Source organism: Brachyhypopomus gauderio, chromosome 2 (genome assembly GCF_052324685.1).
Source record: "Brachyhypopomus gauderio isolate BG-103 chromosome 2, BGAUD_0.2, whole genome shotgun sequence".
Lineage (NCBI taxonomy): Eukaryota > Metazoa > Chordata > Actinopteri > Gymnotiformes > Hypopomidae > Brachyhypopomus > Brachyhypopomus gauderio.
This window is the reverse complement of record NC_135212.1, coordinates 29,758,037-29,765,847: the sequence shown is the minus strand read 5'-3', so window position 1 is coordinate 29,765,847 and position 7,811 is coordinate 29,758,037.

The window sequence follows — 7,811 nt, the reverse complement described above, 5'->3', positions numbered from 1 at the left end:
TAAACCACAGCTGTAATGTGATTTCAGAAGGAAACTCAGACTCAGCAGACATGTCATTAATATTTCACAAGTGAGCAGAGATTGCTTCTACATTTATCAGCCACAGATGATAAATGGCTGTGTGTGAGAATTAGAGAGAGAGAGAGAGAGAGAGAATGAAGGAGGTGATTTCTCTCTCTGTATGTTCCTCCTTACAATTGCTCTCTTTCTTTGTCCTTTCTTTTTGCAAGACTGATGGCAACATTAGTAGGCCATAGACAACTGTGCTTATCTGTGCATGTATGTACGATTGAATGTGTGAAGGCATTTTTGTGTCTGTGTGTATACATGTGCAGGAGTGTTATGCTCAGGCAGACACACTCAAGACCTGCCAGGACAACTTTCATCATCGTTATGTGGACCTGGTCTCATCGAGTCACACCACTATGAATACACCCCAACCCCCACCATACCCCACTACATCCCAGCACACCCTAGTACACCCCACCATGACTGACTACACCCGACCATAACCCACTACACTCTACCATGACCAGCTACAACCAACAAAGACAAACCTCAACCCCCAAAATTACCCACTACACCCCACCATGACCAATTACCCTACCATGCCCCACTACAGCCCACCATGCCCCACTACACCTCGACCATGCCCCACTGCACCCCCACCATCACCAGCTGCATCCCACCATGCCACACTACACCTGCACCATGCCCCACTACACCTCCACCATTCCCCACTACACCCCACCATGCCCCACTACACCTGCACCATTCTCCACTACACCCCCACCATGCCACTACACCTGCACCATTCCCCACTACACCCCACCGTGCCCCACTACACCTACACCATTCTCCACTACACCCTCACCATGACCCACTACACCTGCACCATTCCCCACTATGCCGTGCTGCACACCCTGTCATACCTCATTACACCATCCCCAACCTCCCACTAAGCTGCACCCGACCTATTCTGCCTATAACATTGAAAGGTTCCCAGCAGAGCATAATGGGACCAAGCCATTAAAATGCCATCACGATGCACATCCCCACTGGCCAGCATGCACTAACTCTGCACCCGTGCCCCTCCTCAGTATGTCTGCCAGGAAGAAAAGCCTTGCCATCAACCTCATGATGGCCTGAATATGCATGGAGCAGGAGATGCTTACGGGAATGGTCGTTTGGACCGCTATGCTGAAGAGACGGGTGGAGCACCAGGGGGCGGGAGGACAGTGCATTAGCACAGTTAGACTCACTACTGTCTGCAGTAAACTGAATCTCACTTAGAGCTACCTCTGTACTCTGACAACATGACGTCACTTATGCACATCTGTCTCTGTCTGTGTGTGCGTGCATGTGCGTGTGTGTGTGAGAGAGAGAGAGAGAGAGAGATAGAGCAATTCAGAGGAATTGTCTGCTCTCTGAGTAAATTAGATTGAACTATTAGAGAAAGGAAGGTAGAAGCATAAATCTGTTCTTTAATTTCACTAAGGGTTTCAGTGTAATTCAGCAGTCAGCTTGAGTTTGTGTGTGTGAGTATAACTTGTCTTGCTATTTTTGGAGTATATCTTATAACTTATGTATAACCGTGGCAACATAAGGCCTTGATCAAACCCAAACTTAAACTCAGCAACCAGAATTAAATGAAAAATGGAAAAGTGGCTTGTGGTTTTTCCAGTTAAAGCTTCTGAAAAACGTTTATCTCCGTGGTTACCCGCCACATTGCAGCATTTTCATCATGGATATATTTCCCACAAACTAAATATATGCACATTTGTAGTTTAGCTGTTTAAGATGAAGCAACAGCAAACACATCTACAGTGCTAACAGAGAAGGGCATGTTTGTGTGGATGTGGACGAGGCAAGGGAGGTAATTTCCTTCAGTCATTAAAAAGAAGAGACATTTGTCTCTGCTGATTGGTTAAAAAATTCAGTGCTTGTCAGTCTGATTCCAAAGTAGCTAATATCATCCAACCTCTAAATTACATAATTTGCTTGAATAAATGTGACACACTCTCTCTTTCACACACACACACACACCACACAAACCTGTTGTAGGTTCTTAGTTTGTTTTCGTTTTGACTAATTGCTGTGTTTCACCTGCCTGCCCTCCAGTCTCAAGTTCCTGTCTTAAAATCTGAACATGACCTGATTTTAATTTGATGTCCCAGAGAGGGGGGAGGGTCACTGTGACAAATGATAAGTTAGAACTGAATCATCTTAGTGCTGCTTCCTAAAGTTTCTTCAGCTCGTTAAAGCTTCCCTGGAAGCACTAGACCACCACCTCACACCTCCTCTGGGTCTGATTTCTCTTCTGTCTGGCTGTGGGTGGAAAGGCAGATATACCACAGAGAGATGAACTCTGCACAGACTATACATTCTCCTCAGACAGTCATAAGCTCTTCTTGTACGTTAATCAACTGTCAGTCTGTGGCTGAATTCACTCTGTCACAGTCTTGATAATGGAAGAGCCGTGTGATTAATCTGAGAGCATGTGGTTATCGGCGCGCCTTTGGGATGGACTCTTTTGTCTGGCGCTCACAGACAGCTCACACAGTTTGGCGTGGAGCAACACAAACCCATCCTCAGGATGTGGTCAAGTGTGGAGGGTGGAGGGGCTTGGAGGAGGGGCTTGGCAGAGGGGCTTGGAGGAGGCAGGGATGTTGGCCTCTAGGCTGTCAGACTCCTCCATGTTAATGTGGCTAGAAATGGAAATGGAAGGATGGAATGAGGCTTGAGAGCTGTGCCTCAGTTCGGCAGGCAATAGGGTGATGTCTCCATCTGACTGTAGCCGAGACAGGTGGAGGTTGTGGGGAGCACTGCCGAGGTGAAAACAGATTAATTAAGCAAAGACACAAGGCAGGTGAGCAAACAGACAGAAAGATTTAAACAATAAATGAGTGGATCGAGTGACATAGCTACACAGAGGAATTTCAAAGCACAGCAGGGTTCCTTCAGGTCTCTCTCTCTTTCTCTCTCTACCTCTCTTTCTCCTATGTGAGCTTGAGAACTGCTAATACCAGGACATCCCCACTGGCCAACACCCAGATTGAGAGAGCAAAACTTGCAGTCTGTCTCTCTCTGAGCTCAATAGGAGGGATTTTTGGTGTATAAGCTTTTACACTTATACAACACTCATACAATATCTGAGGTACATAGACAATAAATCAAATAAGTTCTCTATCAGATCTTACACCCTGCATAGACCTAACTAAGACAAAGAAGCCAAAGGATACACATACACACACACACACACACACACACACACACACACACACACACACACACACACACACACACACACACACACACACACACACACACACACACACAATTAGATAAGCTTCCACAGTCACATCACAAAGGTTCACTGGCTCCAAGAATATTTGGGAAAACAACAAAGTATTACTCCACCTCAACCATCCATGACCACAGCTGTTCTGCCTATTTACTAGTAACTTCGCACCTGAGTCTGACAGAGCAGACCAGATTATTTTTGCTTACTCTACTCTATCCAGAAAATTCCTATTTTATAAACACACCCTTCCGGCTAGCTCACTCTGCTTAATGAAAACCTGTGAAACTCCCTGGCATGGTTCCAGATGTCGTGATGAAGGAGCATGGACCTGCTACAATTCCACCATGGAACAGAACAGAACCTGATTGGTTTGGGGTTCTACAGACCGTGACCATCCAACCACAAATTTGCATTGTTAAGTGCAAATGAAGGGTTAATATTGGACTCCATTAGCAAGATTGGCAAGAGTGAGCAAATGCTAATGATGTGAGCTGGATCCGGGCAGTTCACTTCTATTGTCACTCATTGCTTTGTTTACTTGTTTAGAATGCTAGCAACTCACTTCAGGGTCTCTGGGACTGTTTGTTAGCTAATAACTGAATGTGTATGTATGTGCGTCTAGGGGTGTTCTTTAGGAAACACAAGGTTTCAAGTGTGTGTTTGTGTCCCTCGCCCAGCTTACAGAAATGCTATGAGGCTCTCCACATCCTCTCCAGTCAGTAGAACACAGTTCATGGCAACACAAAACAAAATCCCGCAGGGGGCCGGATACACAGACACAAGGGGGGAAGAACTTCCTGGCGCATGATGCTTAAAACGCTCCCCCAGAGTGATCCTTATTCTGACAACATGACAGTTCCAGCCAAGGAAGCTTTCATATATGCATATAAGGATTCATACAGCTGCCAGGGGGTTTCTCTCTGTGTGTGGTGGAGCTTTAAGCTTATTTTACACCATGACAGGACTAGAGCAGGCAGGTTTTGGCACACACAGGTGAGATCTTGCCAGCTGTTGTTCCATGGATGGTTAATCTATCAGATCTGCATGTGTCTGGGTGTGTGCGTGCATGCACACTTCCGGCCATACAGATAATTTATTAGTATTAGCACACAATCTCTCCTCTTCTGTATCCCAGATATGCATGTAAGGGGTGGGTGGCTAGTGTGAGCATCTGTGTTGGTGTGTATCTGTGTGTTTGGTGGTGTGCATCTCTCTATGCAGATTCTGCCACACTGTCCCTAAATCTAAGCACACCCCAAACTGATACTGAAGATTATGCCAACTGCGAACAGTTGATTATTCAGTCAGCCCACTGTCGCTCCTCGTCACCTCTGTGTATTTACACTTGAACACAGCAGTTCTAGTGAAGACCCATGTTCCCTCTGCACCTGCACAAGGAGGTGCCAGGAGGTGCAGTAGTGTGCAGAATGTCCTGCAGATTAAGAGTTTGTTTATAAGGCGTAAACTGTGAGTCTCCCACCACTTATTGAGCTCTTGCCTTCCACATAACTGCCCATAATTACTGAGAGATAATGACAACTTGTGATGCATTGAACATAATGAGACTCGGACATATGCGGACGGGGCCAGATATGTTTTTATTTTACGCGTGTTAGGTACTGGAGAAGAGTTTAATCGCTGATAGAGAGTGCTTGATCCTATAGTAGGGTCTTGAACCTGCAGAACCCTATAAATACAGAACACGCAACATACCAGGCAAAAATACAGATGGGGAATGAACCAGATGCAGCATAAAGAGACGAAACAGGGTCAAACTGGAGTGTCATACAGAGGAATGCTCGGTATGCTGGACAAGATAAATGAGGCAATACTTTACAAAGGTGATGGGAAGGAAAGAGTCCTAAATAGGAGCAAATAATAGCAGTCAGGTGTAGTCAATTTTCTGGTGAGGAGGAATGTGGTAGATGTCGCCTGGCATTCTCGGGGCTGTAGTCTTCTCGACAGGGCTGCGTGACACAACTCATAAACTGGTTTTCTAGATAGTTAGCTCAACAAAGCTTCTTGTATAGCAAAATAAATGGTTAGCCTAGCTCACTGTCCACAATGCAAAAACAAACAAAAAACACCTTATGTAGTGTATGTCTATATTACCCCACTTTGTGTCAAATTTATACAAATTTATTTTGCCATCGTACGTCCTTAGTAAATTCTTCCAAAACCCTCCACATGTATCCATGATGCCATCTCACCTCATCTAAGAACTACTGCTCAGTATAGTATAGAATCTTTGCTCTTTTGCTAATTAACTTTCTCTGAGCCTAGGCTATATGTCCAAATCATTTAAACTTGCAGTCAATAAGACGCCTATTTAAAAACCTGATCTTAATCTCCATGAACTGTAAAACTACAGGCCAATCTCTAATCTGCCCTTCATCTCCAAAGTTCTAGAGCATGTGTCAAAGTCAAGGCCCGCGGGCCAGATCCGGCCCACAAATTGATTACACAGGTCAACAGCATTTTTGGGGCCAAAGATATTTCAACGAATTTAGGGTAACTTTGGGGTGCTGATTCTGAATATGTCATCAGTTTTGCCAGATTGGCTCAAGTTTTTGAGATTTTTCGTGAAATGTGTAAAAAAAACACACTATGTGTGGTGCCCAAGACTTGTCTTGGTCCCCAAGCATAACCCCAAAATAGGCCAAATACACTTTTTTTATGAAGTCTGTTATGTTTTTGCAGTGTATATTCACCACAAATGTAACAGAATGTGTCTGGATCGTTATTACAACTTCTTCTTGTGCTATAAATGCTATATGCTAATGCTATATAAGTGCTATAAATAAGATACCAAAAATCTCAAAAACTTGAGCCAATCTGGCAAAACTGATAGCATATTCAGAATTAGCACCCCAAAAATACCCCAAATTCATTAAAATATTTTGGGCACCAGTAAATTTATTTTTATTTTTTTGTTGACCTGTGTTATCTATGGCCCCCTGGATGATATTTAATTACTATTAGAACCGGCCCGCAGGCCACAGCCGCCCGATGGTGTTTTGCACGCACAAATACTACATTCCCCACAATGCAACGGTAGCCCGCAAAGTCACTGCAGCGCACACAAGCGGTGAGGGTCTGCGCCTGCGCGGCAAAAATGACATAATCGCAGTGGCGACCGCCCGTCGATTCGCAAGGTCGTGCACCTCTCGAATTTTGTAACTGCGCGCACCAGTTAAACTTAATTAAGTTAAATATTTATACATATAGGATTTGAAATAATTCGCTTTTTTATTCACATTATTTAATTATTTATTTTCAAAACGGCCAATCTTAACGTCTTCACGTTCTCTCATGTTTCGTCCTGGAATTACAAGAGGCTAACGTAATACAAGAGAACTGTTCAGTCAGATAGCTATTTGTTGTGAAACGAAGTCGTTACAATTTCAAGCATTTTCAAGTACTTTAGCCTAAATTCCAGTACTTTTCAAACCTTTATTACTTTATTCATTTAATGTACAGGACATGTTTTCTTTGAAGGAAGTTTGTTTTTAATCTGTTTGCTTGTTGAAAAATGTTTTCACTTGAAATTACTGACAGATCCATAAGAAAATATTGCTTTATTCATTTAAGCATTAAATAATATACACTGTGTTAGGTCTTCGTTCAATAGGCTATGTGCAATCATTTCAATATGTTTTAATAAACATTGAACCAGTCCGGCCCTCAGCTTGTAGCAAATTTGGTTTTTTGGCCCTCGGTGTATTTGACTTTGACATCCCTGTTCTAGAGAAAGTAATTTCTTTCCAACTCTCTAATATTTTGCAGACAAATCATGTCCTGAATTATTTCAGTCTGGATTTAGACCCCACTACAGCACCAAAACTGTGTTGACAAAAGCAGTTAATGATCTCTTAATATCCTCTGATAAAGAACATATTTCTTTTGTTATACTCTTAGACCACAGTGCTGCTTTCAACACCACTGATCACAACATTCTACTGGATAGGCTGGAGACACTCATTAGCATAAGAGGTCAAGCACTCTCCTGGTTCAAATCCTTCCTGCCAGATCAATACCAATTTGTCCTTGAACATAATGAGATTGTAACACTGTGTGCGGGCGGAGGGACGAGGCACGGAATCCAGCTCACAGACAGCAACGTCACATTTATTTTGGGTACACTCAACGCGCAGATAGCGCACATTTAACACATCACACACTGACGAGTGACACTCTGACAAAGACGAGCATGGGACACTGCACGAACGCACATTAAATAGACGAACCACATAAACCCAGAGTGATCCTGAGACGAGCCACAGATAGAAACTGTCAGCCGTGGTAGATTTCCCATCGTATTCCTCCGGACGGCTGGCTAGTGAGGGAAGCGCAAATGGGGTTGCCCTTTGAGTCACTCACGAGAAATTACTGAAGATTCTTTAGCCTTGCACTGAAATATTCCTTTTCTTGGTCTTTAAATGAGTCAGCTCGACTCGACTCTTGCTGCATCATATTGTGATCAGTCATTCTGTTACGATCGTCAGAG